We start from the raw sequence: 20478 nt of genomic DNA, 5'->3' as shown, positions 1-20478 counted from the left end.
GGTGAGCTGCTAGCATTTATGAAATGTGCTTTTTTCAGATTTTACTTAAGAAAGGACTTTTTTTTCTCCAGGAGAATATAATTACAGTGTGCATGAATAGTCAATTGAGTGCGTGTCATGGCGTGGAAGCTCATTTGTAAAGAATATCTATTTTTTTTTCTATAAACCTGCATAGGTTTAACTTGTTTTACTGACAGAATTTGTTACAAATGGAAAAAATGGTCCTGACTTTGTGAGACGCACAGCTTGGCATTTGGGTGGGCAAGTCAGTATAAGGAGTGAGGACCGTTGCTCTGCAGTCCCATGGATGGCCCAAGGTGTATCTTCTGAAGGACACGTGTCGCCTCTGGGGTTGGCTCTTATCTTTACACCATCTCCATGGAGATCTTACCCAGAATTCCCTGGGGTGTGCTGTTTTATGACGTCAACCTGGCAGCAATACAAAGGTCACCCCAGGCGTTTCTGGGGTATCTGAGCTTGACAGATAAAAACAAACATCTTCTAATGCAGTAAATCAAGGTTTATTTTTTTCTGGAATATCAAATCCCTACTCTTGTTTTTAACTCTAAATTTTCCATATGTGTTTTAGATTTTGGTGAAGGGTCTCTTTGAATGCCATTTTGACCATCAGTCCACTCTTTGACTTTGAATTCTCCTGGTTCTTTTCATTTCTTGTGAGTCGGTATATTTGGACACCTCCGATCATCCTGTCATGGCAACATCATTACAAACTAAACAGAGAAACTCCATACAATGGTGTCACCCATGCAAAAGAAAATGACATTATGAAATAACAAAACCAAGATGTGAAAAAATATTAAACTACTTATGGACTAAGGGGTCTTTGGCATTACTGCTCCTAAATTACATACCTAAAAACAAAATGCTATTACTTTGCTTTTGTAATAAAGGAGCTGCAAATGACAGAAGTGTAGTGAAAACAACATTTCACATTTTTTAAAGTATTTATATGATTAAAATCCATTGTTTACACCAATATCAACAAAACACACACACACACATTTGGTGCTTTAGGGATTTCTATCCAAAAATTTGGATTTAACATTACATAACCAAAAGATTTTATGATGCACAACCCTGGCATCAAGTTTCTTTGGTGCCCCAGTCTGTCAGGTGTCATTGTGCCAAATTTAGATGTCACATCCCATAGCATTGCAAAGTTCTACTGTTTGGCACAAGGTGTCCCCTTGTTTGGAAAAATGTAGTCTCATGCACTACCAATTTTATTTCTTTTATTTTTTAGAAATATATTACATAAACACACACTTGGTATTAGTCTGAAGCAGCAAGTAAACAATTTGTAACAATGTACGTATAATTTTGTACTCATTCAAACCGTTACTTTTGAAATTATTTTTCATGCCAGTCCTTGAAACGTTTTCAGTTAAACACTAGACACACAAAAACTGACATTTTACACCAAAGACTGGGGTTTTTGTTCTATAATTCACACTTCTGTTGCAGTTGCGCTACAGGAATTTAGTGTGACTTTATTCATTTAGTTTGAATGCAGTTGTTGTTTTTTTCTTGTATTTCACATCTGGATTAAACTAAATATATCCATACAATGCCATTGCTGGAAGCCCTGGGTGCAGAGCTAGTCATACAGATACTTACACCTAAACTTTTGAGACACAAGTGGCAGTCACTGGGTCACAAGCACATGAGATATTTTCACAGTATAATCCACCCCACCACTTCCACCTCTACTGTCACTGCCACCGAAGGGATCAACAGAACTGTGCAAGATTTTGTTTTCTTTTTGTAATCATGATAGTTTCTGACTTCCAGTGTCTCAGGGACAAGTATGATGAAAAATTGGATAAAAAACATCACACAGTGCAGTCAATTACTTCTATTGGATGGATAGGCATGAGTGTGTTTGTGTGTTGGGGTGGATTATACTGTGAATAAGTCACTAACTGTTACATCTTTTTTTTTCACTCTCATGTGCTGATGGCACGATGACATGAGTGGCGTGATATAATGACATTCTGAGTAGAGTCAAAAATGTGATCAGAATCTGAATTAACCTTTGCATGTAACGATGTGTAAAGTTGAGTTGTCCCAGAAGACATTTACCTCCTGTCTTTTACGCGCAGCTGTGACATCCATCCATCCATTTACCAACCCGCTGAATCCGAACACAGGGTCACGGGGGTCTGCTGGAGCCAATCCCAGCCAACACAGGGCACAAGGCAGGAAACAATCCTGGGCAGGGTGCCAACCCACCGCAGGACACACACAAACACACCCACACACCAAGCACACACTAGGGCCAATTTAGAGTCACCAGTCTACCTAACTTGCACGTCTTTGGACCGTGGGAGGAAACCGGAGCGCCCGGAGGAAACACAGGGAGAACATGCAAACTCCACGCAGGGAGGACCCGGGAAGTGAACCCGGGTCTCCTAACTGCGAAGTAGCAGCACTACCCACTGCGCCACCGTGCCGCCCGCAGCTGTGACATACAATATAAATATATATAAAATTCTAAGCCTAAAAGTGCAACGATTTTATGTGATGTTTTTATTTCACATTTTTTGTCACGCTTTAAATCGAGCTTATTTTAAAACCTATACATATTTATATATATATATATATGTTTGGTATTATTCTTTTCAGAATTTATCGGACTTTAATGTGATGTTGTTAGATTTTCAGATTCTTATTCCGTTTTTAAATTCTAAACTAAAATATCAAGAAAGTTGTGGTTTTTAATTTCAATAAATCATTATTATTTCAATAATTTATTTAAATAACTGAATTAAAAAAATTACATTATTTTTGATCGAGTAAACTTTCTTTCACTGGAACAAACTATTAAAAAAAAATCTATTCATAACACCAGTGTTTGTATTTAGGTGATTTAGTTAGCTGAAGGTCGAGTTATGATGACCCATTGCATACCAGTTTAGTTTTCACGTGATGTTTCCTGTTATTTAAATTAGTCATTTTTTAAAAAAAGTTTTTTTTTTATCTATAAGAATGCCAGGTAAAACAAATGGATCGTTTATTTAGTCTCTTATAAATACTCATCGAGCACAGTGGACCTCAGTTTAACGGGAATACTCCAATCATCCATCTATCCATTTTCCAACCCGCTGAATCTGAACACAGGGTCACGGGGGTCTGCTGGAGCCAATCCCAGCCAACACAGGGCACAAGGCAGGAAACAATCCTGGGCAGGGTGCCAACCCACCGCAGGACACACACAAACACACCCACACACCAAGCACACACTAGGGCCAATTTAGAATCGCCAATCCACCTAACCTGCATCTCTTTGGACTGTGGGAGGAAACCGGAGCGCCCGGAGGAAACCCACACAGACACGGGGAGAACATGCAAACTCCACGCAGGGAGGACCCGGGAATCGAACCCAGGTCCCCAGATCTCCCAACTGCGAGGCAGCAGCGCTACCCACTGCGCCACCCATACTCCAATCAGTAAGAGAGTAATTTCATGATTTTTACTCCGTTAAAAATAATAAATTTTTCTTTTACATATTTATAGAATTTTGTGATTATGACTCCAATAAATAATTATTTTTCTTTTGTACATTTACAGATTGTACTAATATTCTGGCTGCAACTGGAGGACTTGGCCCCCCTAGTATAATATAAATAACCACTCACAGACGACTATACATCAGTAAAATTAGGTGAAACTCAACTATCCAACGGTAATGAGCCCTTCACTGTATGTGGCAAGACATAGGTGGGATGTTCAATAAAAGCAGATTGACTCAGCTGTGCTGACCTCGGCATATATGTATGAAAATCACATATTTTAATCATGAAAGAAAGCAGACAACATGGAAACTTTTGATTTATTTAAAAGAAGACACCCTTAAGTTTGTATAAATTGCATTATTGCTTTTGATTGACTTGTGGGTTTACTACAGCAAACACAAGCAACTTGTAAATATGGCAGGACACCTTGTGCATGAGTGGTTAAAATCGTCAAAATAAAGCTGAAAGTAAAAAGGACAGAATCCAGGTCTCAACATAACAGAAGACGCGAGTTAGCAAAAAAAGGTACAAATTAGCAAAAAAAGAATAATAAATGCTAAAAACTGGACGTAACACCATGTACCAATCACTGTTCCATGTGATGATCTCAGTGATCTTAAAAAACAAGCACCAATATCTGTGAGACTCTTCTTAAAATTTGACCCCGGTGGACGTCTATGAAACATATTCATTGATCCTGACAGTTATATTGTAAGATTCGTTACTTGTTTATCGTTACAAGAATAAACGACTGATTACTGTGCTGTCAATGTAGTGTCTCTACCCCAGTGGTGGAGTGTAATGAGTGGGAATTAATGTGATGTTTAGCTGAGGGCCGTCTCGTCTTGTTCGTCGAGAATGACGTCGATGATCCCTGTCTGATGGAAAGGACTTTATTCTCAATTCAAATGCCTGCTGTCAATATCCCTGACTGGAGGGGAGGAGATGTCTCAGATATGCACTGGGGTTAGCCTGGGGGGCCCACATAAAACAGCCTTTCAGCAAATTTTATGCGTATAGTGAATTGTTTTTTTTTTTGTAATTTGCACTGCTCACCTCTTTAAGTACACAGGATATAAATCACACACAGGAATTTCCCAGCTAATTGAATTCTCATCACATAAAAATCCTTTCCACATCTGGGTGCAGCTTTATCACAGCAATAAGAAAGTTGCCAGCCACTACAGAAAAACCGTTCAAGTTCAGCGAAGGGATACGGGTGTCTGCTAGAAGCAGAGATCAATGAGAGTGTGACTTGGCAGGCCTTCTAGAACGCGAAAGTGAGTGGGTGGCTTCAGTTAATGATCTGGACAGCAGCGTATTTCTATAAATAACGTCCAATAAAAAGCTTGTTTTATTTTTATTCTAGCCAGTCCCAATTATGTGGCTGCTTTTATTTGAAGACATTGTTTCGCTGAAAATTATGTTTTACCATTTCTTTGTTCTTAAGCTTTCTGTAACTTTATGACCTGGTAATGTGTGTCGGGATGATTTGATCACAGGGGAAAAGTAATAAATGATAAACAAACTGGCTCTGCTATCCTTATGAAAGAGGAATATAAGATAAAGTTGTTACGTTTGGGAAGTGAGGTGGTACCACTTCATGGGTTCACAGTGCTGGGCTTGGATGTTGTCCTTGTGGAGTTTTCCCATCCGCCTCATATGTCTCTGGGTTTTCCCACCACGTCCCCAAATACATGCAGGTTAACTGTGTCAGCTGAGCCTGTGATGATTCACATTCTGTCCTGAGCCTCTTACTGTTCTTTGGGTGTGCCCTTTGTGGTCGAAATTTAACATCTGATTAAAGAAAGAAACATCCTCTAACAGGACAATTCAGTAATCAGGCTGGAGAAAAGCTGTTCATTTTATCTTTTAATTACTCCTTGGCAAAATGCCTTGGAGGGAGCATTCATCAAAAGCAGCTTGCTACAGCACGCTCAGAATTTTATAAATTACTGAATTTACATACAGTTTCAATCAATGCATACATTTTACTTTGGTTGGTTCATTGGTTTACACCCAAATGATTTATATAAAATAAAAGTCTGTTATATTATATTCTGGTTCTTCTTATACCTTTTGAGATGAGCTACCACCCTTGAAATTTCTGTGCATATAACAAATGTCCATTTTCGTTGTTTATAAGACATCTGCTGATTTCTTAGTCATTTCTTAGTCATCGTTCAGTCTTCTTCTTCTTCGTTCGGCTGCTCCCATTAGGGTTTGCCACAGCAGATCATCTTCTTCCATATCTTTCTATCCTCTGAATCTTGTTCTGTTACACCCATCACCTGCATGTCCTCTCTCACCACATCCATAAACCTTCGCTTAGGCCTTCCTCTTTTCCTCTTCCCTGGCAGCTCTATCCTTAGCATCCTTCTCCCAATATACCCAGCATCTCTCCTCTGCACATGTCCAAACCAACGCAATCTCGCCTCTCTGACTTTGTCTCCTAACCATCCAACTTGAGCTGACCATCTAATGTACTCATTTCTAATCCTATCCATCCTCGTCACACCCAGTGCGAATCTTAGCATCTTTAACTCTGCTACCTCCAGCTCTGTCTCCTGCTTTTTGGTCAGTGCCACCGTCTCCAACCGATATAACATAGGTGGTCTCACTACCGTCCTGTAGACCTTCCCTTTCACTCTTGCTGATACCTATCTGTCACAAATTACTCCTGACACTCTTCTCCACCCATTCCTCCCTGCCTGCACTCTCTTTTTCACCTCTCTTACACAATTCCCATTACTCTGTACTGTTGATCCCAAGTATTTAAACTCATCCACCTTTGCCAGCTCTACTCCCTGCATCCTCACCATTCCACTGACCTCTCTCTCATTTACACACATGTATTCTGTCTTGTTCCTACTGACCTTCATTCCTCTACTCTCTAGAGCATATCTCCACCTCTCCAGGGTCTCCTCAACCTGCTCCCTACTATCCCTACAGATCACAATGTCATCAGCAAACATCATAGTCCACGGGGACTCCTGTCTAATCTTGTCTGTCAACCTGTCCATCACCATTGCAAATAAGAAAGGGCTCAGAGCCAATCCCTGATGTAATCCCACCTCCAACTTGAATGCATCACTCCTACCGCAGACCTCACCACTGTCACACTTCCCTCATACACATCCTGCACAACTCTTACGTACTTCTCTGCCACTCCCGACTTCCTCATACAATACCACAGCTCCTCTCGAGGTACCCTGTCATATGCTTTCTCCAGGTCCACAAAGACGCAATGCAACTCCTTCTGGCCTTCTATAAACTTCTCCATCAACATTCCTCAGAGCAAACATTGCATCTGTGGTGCTCTTTGTTGGCATGAAACCATACTGCTGTCCACTAATCATCACCTCACTTCTTAACCTAGCTTCCACTACTCTTTCCCATAACTTCATGCTGTGGCTCATCAATTTTATTCCCCTGTAGTTACTGCAGTCCTGCATATCCCCCTTATTCTTAAATATCGGCACCAGTACACTTCTTCTCCACTCCTCAGGCATCCTGTCACTTTCCAAGATTCCATTAAACAATCTGGTTAAAAACTCCATTGCCATCTCTCCTAAACACCTCCATGCTTCCATAGATATGTCATATGGACCAACGGCCTTTCCATTTTTCATTTTCTTCATAGCTGTCCTTACTTCCTCCTTGCTAATCCGTTTTATTTCCTGATTCACTATCTCCACATCATCCAACCTCTTCTCTTTCTCATTCTCTTCATTCATCAGCCTCTCAACGTACTCTTTCCATCTTCTCAACACACTCTCATCGCTTGTGAGTACATTTCCATATTTCCATCTATATCCTTTATCACCCTAACCTGCTGCACATCTTCCCAGCTCGGTCCCTCTGTCTAGCCAATCAGTACAGGTCCTATTCTCTCTCCTTAGTGTCCAACCTCTCATACAACTCATCATACGCCTTTTCTTTAGCCTTCGACACCTCTCTCTTCACCTTGCGCCTTATCTCCTTGTACTCTTGTCTACTTTCTGCATCTCTCTGACTATCCCACTTCTTCTTTGCTATCCTCTTCCTCTGTTTACTCTCCTGTATTTCCTCATTCCACCACCAGGTTTCCTTTTCCTCCTTCCTCTTTCCAAATGTTACTCTAAGCACCCTTCTTGCTGTCACCCTTACTACATCTGCTGTAGTTTCCCAGCTGTCTGGTAACTCTTCATTGCCACCCAGTGCCTGTCTCACCTCCTCCATAAACTCAACCTTGCAGTCTTACTTTTTCAACTTCCACCATTTGATCCTTGGCTCTGCCTTCACTCTCTTCCTTTTCTTGATCTCCAATGTCATCCCACAGACCACCATCCTATGCTGCTTAACTACACTTTCCCCTGCCACCACTTTGCAGTCTTCAATCTCCTTCAGATCAACTCTTCTGCATAGGATAGAATCTACCTGTGTGCATCTTCCTGCAGTCTTGTACGTACCCCTTTGTTCCTCCCTCTTCTTAAAATACGTATTCACCACAGCCATGTCCATCCTTTTGGCAAAATCCACTATCCTCTGACTTTCTTCATTCCTCTCCTTGACACCATACCTACCCATCACCTCCTCGTCTCCACTATTCCCTTCACCAACATGCCCATTGAAATCCACTCCAATCACCACTTTCTATCCCTTGGGTACACTGTTCATCACTTCATCCAACTCACTCCAAAAATCTTCTTTCTCCTCCATTGCACACCCAACTTGCGGTGCATATGCACTGTAAAAGGCGCTATATGGCGCCCTACCTGGCACAGACTGATGCAGAGGCACGTGTAAAAAACAAACACACTTTTTATTTTTTCTTCACCTGTGGGGCACGTCTTCCCCGTGAACCCCACAGGCAATACACAGTCCCAAAGCACTCAGTAATCAACAAACCCTTCTTCTGGCACCACCACTCCTCCCAGGCAATCTCGTCCACTTCCTCCTGATTCTGGCTGCCGAGTGGTGGTGGCTGGCCCCTTTTATAGCCCACCCAGAAGTGTTCCAGGTGCTTGACCACCTGGTCCCAATTGCACTTCCGGGTGGGGCTGAAGACTCGTCCAACCGGGCTGTTGATTCCAGGCAGCACCCCCTAGTGGCCACCCCAGCTCCCAACCAGGCTGTGGAGGACTCCATCTCCCATGGAGCCATGCGTGAGGTTGGGGAATCACCGTCGGCCAGGTAGATTGCTACCAAGCGTTCCGGGGGAGGTATTGAGCTGCCCATGGTTGCTCCCCCGGAACATATACAGCAGGGGTGTCCCGGCCGGGCATGGGACCCGGCCACCCATTACAGCACTAACAACATTCATCATCACACCTCCAATTTCCAGCTTCATAATCATTACTCTGCCTGACACTCTTCACCTCCAAAACACTCTTGACATACTGTTCCTTCAGAATAACTCCTACCCCATTTCTCCTTTCAACCACACCATGATAGAACAATTTGAATCCACCTCCAATCCACCTGGCGTTACTCCCCTTCCATTTAGTCTCTTGTACGCACAATATATCGGCCTTCCTTCTCTCCATCATATCTGCTAAGTATCTCCCCTTACTAGTCATACTGCCAATATTCAAAGTTCCTACCTTCAGTTCCACTCTCTTTACTTTACTCCTCTTCTCCTGCCTCCAGACATGTCTCCCCCCTCTTCTTCTCCTTCTTCTTCTTCGGCCAACAGTAGCCCAATTTTCCGCCAGCACCCTGTTGGCTAACACTACTGGTGGCGCTCATTGTCAACCAGGGGCTCGACCGATCCGGTATGGAAATTTGTATTGTTGTCCACATCAGTACATTTTGTATATTACATCAATCTTTTTTCTGGAACATTTTTTATTTACTTGACCATTTCAGTATTTTTCCTAAACCAATTCTTATATTTCAGTGTACATTTTTTGCTATTCACTTGACCTTTATCTCATTTTTGACATTTATTAACCCTTTATGATATTTCTTAAAAGTGAATGCTATGTTACCCTAAAATTATTCTTCTACACCTTCATCTTTCTCTCTCCGTGTTGTGGGTTCTATGATTTGGTTTTGCTTTGTTTTTTGCTCATTTTGATATTGAAGTGGTATGATATTATACTTGATCAGGGGATTTTTGAAGTCAAGGATTCCTCTCCTGTCATTATTTCTTGAATTTTCCTAACAGTTTAGGAGTTGTCAAATGTCTTCGTAACATCTTAGATGCCATTTTAGGTCCCACAATTGCTGCCATTTTGGGTATATGTCGCTAGGTACGTATCTTATATTTGTAGGAGCGTGACCTCAGAGATCTTGAATTGTTGGTAATCGGCACAACAAGATAAGGGGTTAGCTGGGGGTACTCTTCCTCATCTGAACTGCAGATACCAAAAGCCTTTAAAAAATCTTTTCTATTTCTCTTCTCGCTTATGCCCCTTGAACATTTTGCTTGTATGTTGTGATTGCGATTTTTGTCTCCTGTTTTTTTTTTTTTTTTTCTGAAACTTTTTCACGCAAATTCACTGTCAGGATAGTAGAGTTCAGGCCAACAACATATCACATGATGAGTTCTTTCATGTGAAGGTGGTGATGCTTCCCAGAGTCCATTACTGTGAAGTAGATAATAAAATGAAATGGCACTTCGGATTGTTTCAGGTTTGCTTTTGTTGTGATGCCAACCCTTTGTAATACTGTCATATAATCATTAAGTGTTGTTTTCTTCATTGTAGATCATTTTGTGGTAATTAAAAGGATATCTTGGGTGTTGTTATATACCTCCGGTTTTGATGAACACTGTTTGTCATTCTGGATTGTTCTACTTGTCTCGACAATAATTCATTGACTAGCTTCAGTTTTGCAGTTTGTTTCAGTGACAGCCTTGTTATTTGTTACACCATTGATGGTGGAAGGTGCTCTTGTCTGGAGATAGACTCACACGTATTTCAGAGTGAAAGTGTGACTTTCAGGATATGTCAATGAAAAAATATCCTTGTAATATGAGTAGAGCAGCTGTCTCAAAACCCCACTACCCTGGCCTGAAATTCTGGCCTGGTTTGTCTCTCTGTGGAGCTGCCACCTTCTCTGTATGGTTGAGTGACTGTTGCTCTGCTTTGCCTCCCCATCCAGGATACATTTATCGGTGACACTTAGATGGACCAGTGTGAGGTTGATTCCTTTATTTTACCTCACTCTGGCTCTCTCCCCAGCTGCCATCCTTTGTTGTCCACCATGTTGCTCAGAGCCAGACCTCCATTTTTGATTAGGTCCTCCTTGGCATCTACCGGATCCCTTGTAGTCCTCCCAATCACCCTTGCTCCTCTGAAGTATTCAATGGAGCTCAATCTGCTCCTAGTGGTGCTGTTCTTCTTTCTCCCTTGCAGGGCCACTGACTGCCTGCCTCCTTACCACTGTGTTGGCTCGACCTCCTAATTCTCTTCACTCTCTGTCTTTTTTTTCCTCTCTCCTCTCGTGTCTCTTAATCCTTCAATAATGAAGCTGGAACCAATTGCTCACCCTTATGTGACCATGATCCCCTATTAACCCTTAAACCACCGTAACCAGCTGTAGTTGCTTCCCAGTGCAATTTTCCAGCACGCCGGAGCCAAGTATATTCGGCGACATACATTTTTTGAGTGCCACAACTGGCTATAGTCGCTTCCTAGTGCAATTTGCCAGCACATCAGAGCTGATCAGTCAGTGCTGTACATTTGTTGAGCAGCCAGCTCATGACCACTGCCACCCCCGGCAGCACTGCAGCATCACTGTCCCTCTGTGGCCTGTTGGCCTGTGTGCTTGCGTACAGCCAGTTCAAGTGCGGTTGGCTCAGTGATGTACTGAATTTTATCAATGGTGTCAGAAGCACCTTGTACATATAATAATAGATTGTTGCTGTAGTTTTCTTTTTATATTTTTTACAGTTCAATGTATAAATGATCAGTGTTGCAGTAATTGTGATGTTCTCTGCATGAAAAAAATGTGTTCCATTAAAATTTCACTTTTTCTTGGTGAATTGTGACATTTCTTTAAAAAGTGCAGCAAAAAAGCATTTGGGGGGTGCATTAACCTCCCAAGTATATGGCAGTTTAATAGTTAAATATCCCAGAGCCACACACAACTATGGAGCGGTAGTTGCACCATTTTTATTTTAAAAGCTCCCAACACCACGGACCCCTAACGTGCTGTACTACATGCTGTCCCACCTCCCTTCTTACCGCCCCAAAAAACACGCAAACATAATACCTTGCTTACTGGTTTTCATCTCCATTATCAGAACACCATGACATCTTAAAGTTTCCCCAAAACACTATGAAAGTGCAGAAAAATGTTATAGAATCATTATCACACAAACTCAAGATTATTTTCCCAATCAAAAGCTGCAAAATCTAACTTTACAAAACCCTCTGAACCCTGCACTTCTGTTCAGCTTGGCCAAACAATGACTAAGGGTGGTCATCTGAAATCTGTCAACTGAAGAACTCTAAATATCTCGTAGAAGGCCAGGCAAAGACTGAATTGTTTCCCTCTGTTAAACAGTAGAATATTTTTCTCATTTTATCTACACCTTTTGATGCATTGTTTATTAGTTTATTTATCATGATTGCTTAGTTGTTAGATATGGCTTCAGTTGCTATCAAGTGACAGCCAGATGAAACTAAGTCTGTCATTGAGTTGGGAGTCCAGGATGAAAAGTAGTTTGTTAGCAGTTACTTGTACAAAAGACATCAAAATGAATGATCGATAGGAGGAACCGTCAGTTGCTATGAGCCTGCAGAAGAACCTTTGTTAAGAGAGAGGTCAGTCCTCTTCTAAAACCTGCTGCAGTAGTGAACAGCAAGTTCCAGTGCCTGGCTTCTGGGAGATGGGCAGAAATGATATCTGAGACCACTGGGACATTCCCTATTCCTAAGGTAAAAAGGGAAGAAAGGAAGTTACCAACTGTGTCACACCTTTATCCATCCCACCAGCTCCTACGTCTTCAGAACGTGTGAAACGCTCCCTAGACTCGCATGTCTGACAGGACTATAATTTAAAACCTTCTGTAATTAGTAGTTAGCTTTAAAAGATGTTTTTGGTAGTCAGGAACCTTTTTTGGTTTAGGCTCTGGTGTTTGCTTTCTTAAGCTTCTTTGGCTTCGACCCTGGTCCGTTTCTAGTTTAAGTCTCTCTCTTCATCTTCTCATCTTTCTCCTTGTAGTTTATTAGGATGTTGCCTGCTGTTGGGCATGTGCAGCACACTCTGCATGAGGTGTAATGTTGTCACGGTAAGAGATGGCCAAACACATCAAACAGCATCTGAACGTACTGGGGATAAAGGGAGGATTTCATGGAAGAATTGTGTTTGTGCAATAAATTCACTTAGGCGTAGATTCTACTACTACATGACTTTTCTTCTGGAGAAACCCTGATGAAGGACATGCTATTTCTCCTTTACACCTGTAAAGAAGGCTTGTATTGAAAGTTCTTGTGTCACAACACAGTAGTTTGACTAAACTGTAGAAAAAGAGAGACATCTGAAAATGCAATCTCCTGTCTTAGGATCTCCCACCAAAAGGAAATAAGAGAGAGATGTCAGTGGATGTTGGGTTGTGTCTGACAAGAGTGATCATTTTGTTATTGTACCGCTGGCGCCTGCTTGCCACCTTGTGATAAGCTGTATGTGTACTGCAGTAATGGGGCCTGCTTATCTCATAAAAACATTTTTCTAGAGATAGCTGCAGACAGCCTTTTGAGATTAATGGAAAATTATAGAAGTAGCAAGCAAATAAATGCCGCTTTTCTTTGGTATCTGTTTGCATGACCATAGAGAGTCAGCCTCAGTAGGTGGTGACACATTCCGAGCCCCCATTGTGAGTCCATGATGTTCTGTGTTGATTAGAACTGAATCAGAGATGCCAGGAGAATGTACACCAAGGGGTGGAGGGCTTACGGCTTTAAAAAGTTTAAGCAGAAGGCAACCCCTACCACAGGATATCAGCCTGAAATTCAATTCAGAAACACAAGGGAAGGATGATTATGGGGAAAGCCTAAAATATTAGGATACAAAGTCCTAGGATTATTGTGAGAAAAGACGTAATAAACAGGAGGTGATTAATGCAAGATGAGCAAAGTAGGAAGAGAAAGAGCTGAGAAACCGAAGGTAATCGAATTACGAGGAAAGTACAGAATCGACAGTCGAAGGCAGAAAGGAGTTCAATAAACTGAAACAAAACCTGACCCTCAGGTCTTCTGGGTTTACAAGTAACTGTCGGTAAAGGTAAGTTCAAGGGTTTTATTCGACCAAAAAATAAAGTGCCACAGGACTGCTGCTATATTTATAGCATCGCATCTTTTGATGTAATTGATGCCGAGATTGCAGTTACGTGACACAACCTGCCAAGAAATTAAAAAAAATATTCTTAGCCTCTTTGAACCCTACTCTTCCCAGCATTTTGGCACTATAATCCTAGCCTCTCCAGGATTTTTCAACAATTTTGAAAGTCAAAAATTTTGATTTATAAAAGTTAAATTTTATTATATTATGGTATAATGAGAAGCCAAAATGTTTTAACAACAGATTGCTACTATAGACCAGGAACTTGGATCACAACAAGTCTCACAGTTGTCTCCATTTTCTCCCCTCCCTTATAAGATTCAAGATTTGTTTGTCACACACACAATTATACAAGTACAACATAAGGATCTAAAGCCAAAACTGCACCTTTGAGTGTTAAGCTTCAAATTAGTTTTTAGTACCAGAAGCAATGCACAAAAACATTTCACATGATCTTCACCACCTTCCAATCAATTGTCTCATGTTTTCCCTTTTCCCGTGGGGCTTTTTGCGTCAAGCCCCCAAACTCTCTCTGGCACAGTGAAAGGTTGGGAGTTTGACTGGGATGGTACACCTGTCACACTGTAATGCAGATATCCTAAGGTGTGCTCAGGGTGGAAAGAACCCTTCCATGGAACAAAAGGGCAAAAACTGTTTTTTGCCTGTGCTCACTAATCATCTATTGTATTCAGTTGCTCCCATGCTAAAGTTCAACCGAAATCCTTTTTGTTTCCTTCTTGAAACCTATGAGAAAAAGCAGAGTTGATCTAAAGCTAAAAAAAAAAATTAGAGTAACTTGTGCAAGTAGCGTAATATCGTAACTAGACATGTGCATAATGTAATATCGCGAAGATTGGGATTCCAACCAGCCTGGTAATGACAGTAGATGGGTGTAGCAGCCTTTAAAGAATATACATGTAGACAAAAGCCAAGCAAAATGACACCTTTGCTTGGCTTTTCTCTACATTCATAATGGCTAACACGGTACAACACCCTAGTACTAAGAATATACATCTAAGTGCAAGTGCAAGATTTACATAGTGGAGTAGTATAACAGTAGCGTAGTGTAACAGATATGTGCAGGGTTCTGACGATAGACAGGAGGGCTATTATACCGGTCTTTTGGGTATATACTGCTATTACTGCTGTACAGCTGGCCTGAAAACCAGCCCTTCTGGGTTCAGAGGGTTTACTTAATTCAAAATGACCCAAAAAAAACTCAAAACAAACTTTACATAAAAAAACACCAAAAATAATTAAAAATAACCATACTAGAGCTCTTAATTATTGCACAAAGGAACACACAAAAAAGAAGTATCCCAAATCCCAGTGAGTCCTTTTATACGGGCTGTTGCCATAATTGAATGGTGGGCTATTTTTTCCTCCCTTTAGTCTTTCCTAATATGATACAAGAGTCTCCATCTGTCTATCCCTTCTGGCCTGTCTTTCTCCCAACTTTGCCTAACTCGCCTCCTGATTGTTGTATGTCACCCAGGGTTCCTCTCCCGGCTTATGTTCACTTCCTTTAATGTTACTTTTGTTAATTGTTTGCATTATCCCTTAGTTTTGATTTTGTTTCTAAGCGTTTGTGATGTGGGTAGTTCCCCAAAAGGGTGGACCACCTGCTCATCATCACCAGGGACTTCTCTCCATCTTATAAAGATGGAAGGTTTCCCACACTTCCTGGCAGTTCATTGGAATTTGCTTGGGAGTCAGTGAGTTTATTTGTGTTTTTTTGCTATGCTCGTGCTTTTCTGATAGCACTGGATTTTTTTAGATCCACAGAACAAATTTAACACAAGTTCTTAATCAAACTTTCCCTGTCAGAAATTGGATGGCACTGTTATATGTATATTACATCGAACTGGGAGCTGGGGTATGAGAGGGTCCCCATTGAAGTTTTGTATGCACAGTTGTAAATATATTTGTTTTGGCGGAGCACTGTTTTATTAGATGGGCAACCTGGTAAACAGTGACATTTTGATATTCTTCAGTTATTTATTGGGATGCATAACTTGAAATTGGAAATGTCCTTTTCACTTGAGCATCTGGTCTCCCTAATAAATTATGGTGACAGTGAAATAGTAAATCATTTTAATTGGTAGATAATGGAGGTGTGAGCTTGTTTTATTGTAAGGTGAATAGTACTGACTAAACGTTTATTTGCTCTTGTGTGCAATGGATTGCATGCGAAAGGGTTCTTCATTCATCTTTAGATAACCCTTTGTTCTCCTTAGTTGCATTTTATACTTTTATAGTTAGCAACTCTACTCTGAGGCCCTCCTGAATCACTGTGTTTTTCACCCTGTCGTGCCATGTCTGCCCAGCCACCCTATAAAGAATCCTCATTTCTGCTGCTTATACTCTGCAATCTCATTCTTTTGGTCATTACCCACAGCGCATGACTTTACGTGAGACCAGAGATGTAGAATGAATGGTAAACTGAGAATTTTGTCTTTAGACTCTGCTTTTGCCTTCCCACCACAAACGTTTAGAGCTCCTGCAGAACAGTTGCTGCTCCTGCAATCCACTTGTCGATCTCAAATTCCCTTTTTCTGTCATTCGTGAACAAAATCCCAGGATACTCGAAGCCCTCCGCAATGGGCAGTCCCCTTCCTAACCTCCACCTAGAGAAGGCAATCTGCTTTTTTCCCAAATAGAACCATGACCTCCAACTTGAGTGTGCTGATCCTCATCCCAGCTGCTTCACACCTCACAGTCAAATGAGACAAAGAGAACAACATAATCTGCTAGCTAGGGATGCTTTGATCAGGTTTTTGTAAGCCTGATACCGATCACAAATATCATGTTACTAGATTGGCAGATTCCAACACCAATTCCATTTTTTTTTCTTTATTTTTTTTTTAAATCTTTTATGTTAAACTTCTGCATAACTACCATATATACTCACGTTTAAGTTCTCCTGCGTATAAGTCGGGGCTTGATTTTACCGTATGATGTCTGGTATTTTATAATGTTGGTTGTATAAATCGAATGTGGAAAACTCAAGCTATTGGTACAAGAAATTATGATATGCTAAGGACCACCTGAGAGAGTAACCTTGGAGCACACTGCCTTTTTTTTCTATGTTTTGTGCCTATGTGACCACATGGCAATACCCAAACTATTCTGAAACAACATTTACACTGATTTGTGTTTTTGTATCTCACACCCTCAAACACCTTTATCGTAAGAGCATCCCTTATCTACGATGGAGCGTTTGATCAGAAGAAAATATGAAGCTGGTTTTAAATTAAAAGTCGTTGAAGTGCCGAAAGAAATTGGTAACTGTGCTGCTGCAACAAAATTCGATGTGTCTGAGAAACTGGTGCAAGATTGGAGGAAGCAAGAAGTTGTATTTTTGAATGGGCGTATAAGTCGGGATCTGATTTTATGATCGATTTTTCAGGTTTCAAGACCCGACTTATACACGAGTATATACAGTAAATGCAGAGAAGCCTTATTAAAATGTATTTTTATTATTAAACTGTAGACCACAGGTGTTTACTGTTAATTTTTTATTAATAAAAAATTCTGTAGGCGTATTGCTCAGTGACCATAAAAATACTACAATAAATAAAATTCCCTTAAAATACATTCTTTTTTAACTGATAAAATATGTTGTGAAAATATTTATCCACAGTACATATGGTATGAAATCAAATAACATGCTTCTCATAATTACAAGGTGTCATATTGTTTAATTTGTTCTGTAATGTACTTATCTGAAGCAAAGCTTAGTTTAAAAGAGTAGTTTTCACCATTTATCTTACAAACAATATAATACGTATTCTCACACATTGATTCAGTGAATTGATATTAGCAGTGAAACACTTAAATGTAGAACCACATGCACTTACAGGCTTTACTCATTTTTTGCTGTTAAAATATGCATTTATGAAAAATAATTAAAAAGCAAAGGCAATTTAAAAATGACACAGTAAACACAATGGATAGAAGCTGACACAATACAGCATATTTGTGATGGCTTGTGGGTAGTTGGAACACACATAGCTCAGCGCTCTGGCATTAGTTTAGGTGAAGCTGAGGTCAAATGAACCAGGATGCTCCACTGCAGGATTAACCATTGTTGAACAAAGTGTCGTAGTGAGATTTCTTGGGGCAGAGGGACTGAAACCATCTCTGATTCACTGAAGGATGTTGGCTCGGTATGGAAGTGAAAATGACATCATAGATGAATATGTTTATGAGTGGGTAAAAATGTTTAAAGTGGGAAGAACAAGTATCACCGATAAAGCTTGATCTGGTCGACCATCAACATTAGGCACACCAGCCCATATGGACTTGGCGAATGTCTCTTCATCAGAGAAGACTGACTTATTACTTTGCTATTTTTGCAAATTTGTATATTGGCTATGATTCTGCACATGCCATAGTGCAGGATGACTTCTGGAGCAGTAAAGTTGATGCAAGATGTGAACCCAGAAAGCTTACTGATCTAAACAAGCCAACATCCAGCAGTGAATTTCAGCAGCTTTCACTCCCTCTGCTCAAAGAAATCTAACTAAGGCACATTTTTCAACAATGTTGCAATCCTGCAGCAGAGCAATCGCACATAAACAAATAATAAACACAGACCTTTTAAAAAAGACCCAAATCTATCAAATGTTCAAAAGATGTTTATCAAGGCTAATATGCTTAACAAGTGTGCAAGTAAAACAGATGCTTTAACAAGCGTCTCACAAGCCTGTTGTTTACTAAGCAGCAATTTCCAATTCTTTTTCTAATTTAAGATGTGAGCGTCTGTACTTAACACCTCACCGTCCATACTCAGACAAGGACAAAGTAGCTTTTCTTGCTGTTTGCCAAATTGCACAGGACAACTTCTCCAATTTTCTTTTTCTTTATTTGCAACTCCATTTTCTTTCATGTAAATGCTAATATTCCAGCCCCCCAACCCTTCCCATCTCTCTGGTAAAGTCTGCCTTACTGCTCTCTGTTTACAGGAAGTTCTCAGCAAATAAAAAACAAACGTGTTCTCACTCAACTACCGTAATATCTTGTGTAACGGCGCACTACAGCTAAATTACCATAAAGCTTAGGAAAGCACGATGCTGCAAAAAACTGTTTTTTGTGATTGGCCAATTTACCAATTATCAATTGAGTTTTTTGTAGTGAAAATCAGCTGATTTAGCTGTTTCACCAATGCTACTCCTAGCCTCCCCAACTGAATACCCGTGAAAACCATCAACAGTAATGGTGACAAGACAAAGAATGGTTCACAACGACTCTGATGGTGGAAAAAATAAATAAATAAACTGTGTTACCTGCTTAGGGGGTTACCTGGTCCCACTCCTGGAGCCAACCCTGTGTGTGGCATTTGCTGGCAAGTGCCTGGCAACCCATGTAACCCAAACAGCAATGTAAAGCTATCTTCTGTGCTCACCACCTGCAAGACAAGAAGTTAAGTGTTGGTTGGTTCTGAAACCATTTTAGTGGTAAGCTTATAAAGGAAAGACCTCGATGGACTAGACTCTGGCAATGGAGACTGGCTTTTAGAACTTTGAACAATAGAGAATCACTACACAATTATCATGGACTTAGGAGCCCCAGTCCACTTCCAAAAGTGCCCACTAGAGGAGAAAAATGTGAAACCTGCCTAGTAATATCATGGAAAAACTTTTCGTCTATCTTCATACAAAGCAGTCATGGAGTCAGGATGAGATAGAAGAACATTTCTTTATTGGTACAGAGTTCTGCACAAATGTCCATGGAGTGAGCACTCAGTTTAACAATTCACCTGCTTTTATACTTTTTATAATTAGTTCACCTTGTGTAATGCATCATGTCATATGACTCCTAATAGGCAGAACTTTATTACCTCCTCCAGTCAACTTACGCCACCAGTAATGTTGATTCTTCCATTGTTCTGAACCCCGCCTCGTCAGTGGGGTGTTTTGTGGATTGTCCTATTGATCTTAGCACCACTTCATATGACATGTGTATGGACTTTCACGTCAGTTTAGCCCCACTTTCTGCAGGGATGTTAATTATTCATTTACCTCATTCTAATCTTGGAAAATTATGTTTGTAGACGAGGCAGAGATTTAACTTATTTAAGCATTAAGATGCATTTATTTAACCCTCTGACACATTCATTCATTCATTCAATCATTTTCTTTATGTTTAATAATTCAGTCTGTTATCACTTCATATACAGTATATATGCTTGTAATAGATTGTAAAATATTATATATTAACTAAAAATCCTATTTTAGCAAGGGCAACTATAAAAAATAAAATGGTTTTATTTCCACAAGAATGATCTGTCAAAAAATGAAGCTCCGTAGGGCACAAAAGGAATAAAGGATTTGCCTAGACAGCAATGCAAACACAGTAACAAAAATCACAAATCCAAAGCGATGTGAAAACACAGGACAGATGGTCAAAAATCCAGAAATATCAAAAAGCACAGTAGAAATGCAGCACAGCAACTCACTACAACTCCCACTTGCATTCACAAATGAACCGCCAGGAACTGTGGGTAGACCCTTCGGATTTATGAGGTGGAAGGCTCTTCCTGGAGGTGATTGACAAGTGGCCTCGCCTCTTGGGGACCACCCACAAAACACATGGAACATGCACAGGCATCTTATAGACAAGATGAAAAACCAAGAATAATCCACATATCAAAAAAGGCAACATTGAC

At 40.5% G+C, this 20478-nt stretch overlaps 1 protein-coding gene across 2 annotated transcripts in view; it reads left to right on the top strand.

Moving 5' to 3' along the window:
• Positions 1-20478, top strand: part of tmem121aa (transmembrane protein 121Aa) — a 374667-nt gene that overhangs the window by 349749 nt on the left and 4440 nt on the right. The gene's annotated exons all lie outside the window — the stretch shown is intronic.

This window comes from Erpetoichthys calabaricus, chromosome 16, assembly GCF_900747795.2.
Source record: "Erpetoichthys calabaricus chromosome 16, fErpCal1.3, whole genome shotgun sequence".
Lineage (NCBI taxonomy): Eukaryota > Metazoa > Chordata > Cladistia > Polypteriformes > Polypteridae > Erpetoichthys > Erpetoichthys calabaricus.
Note: the sequence above shows the minus strand (reverse complement) of the source record. Positions and strands in the feature narration are given on the sequence as shown.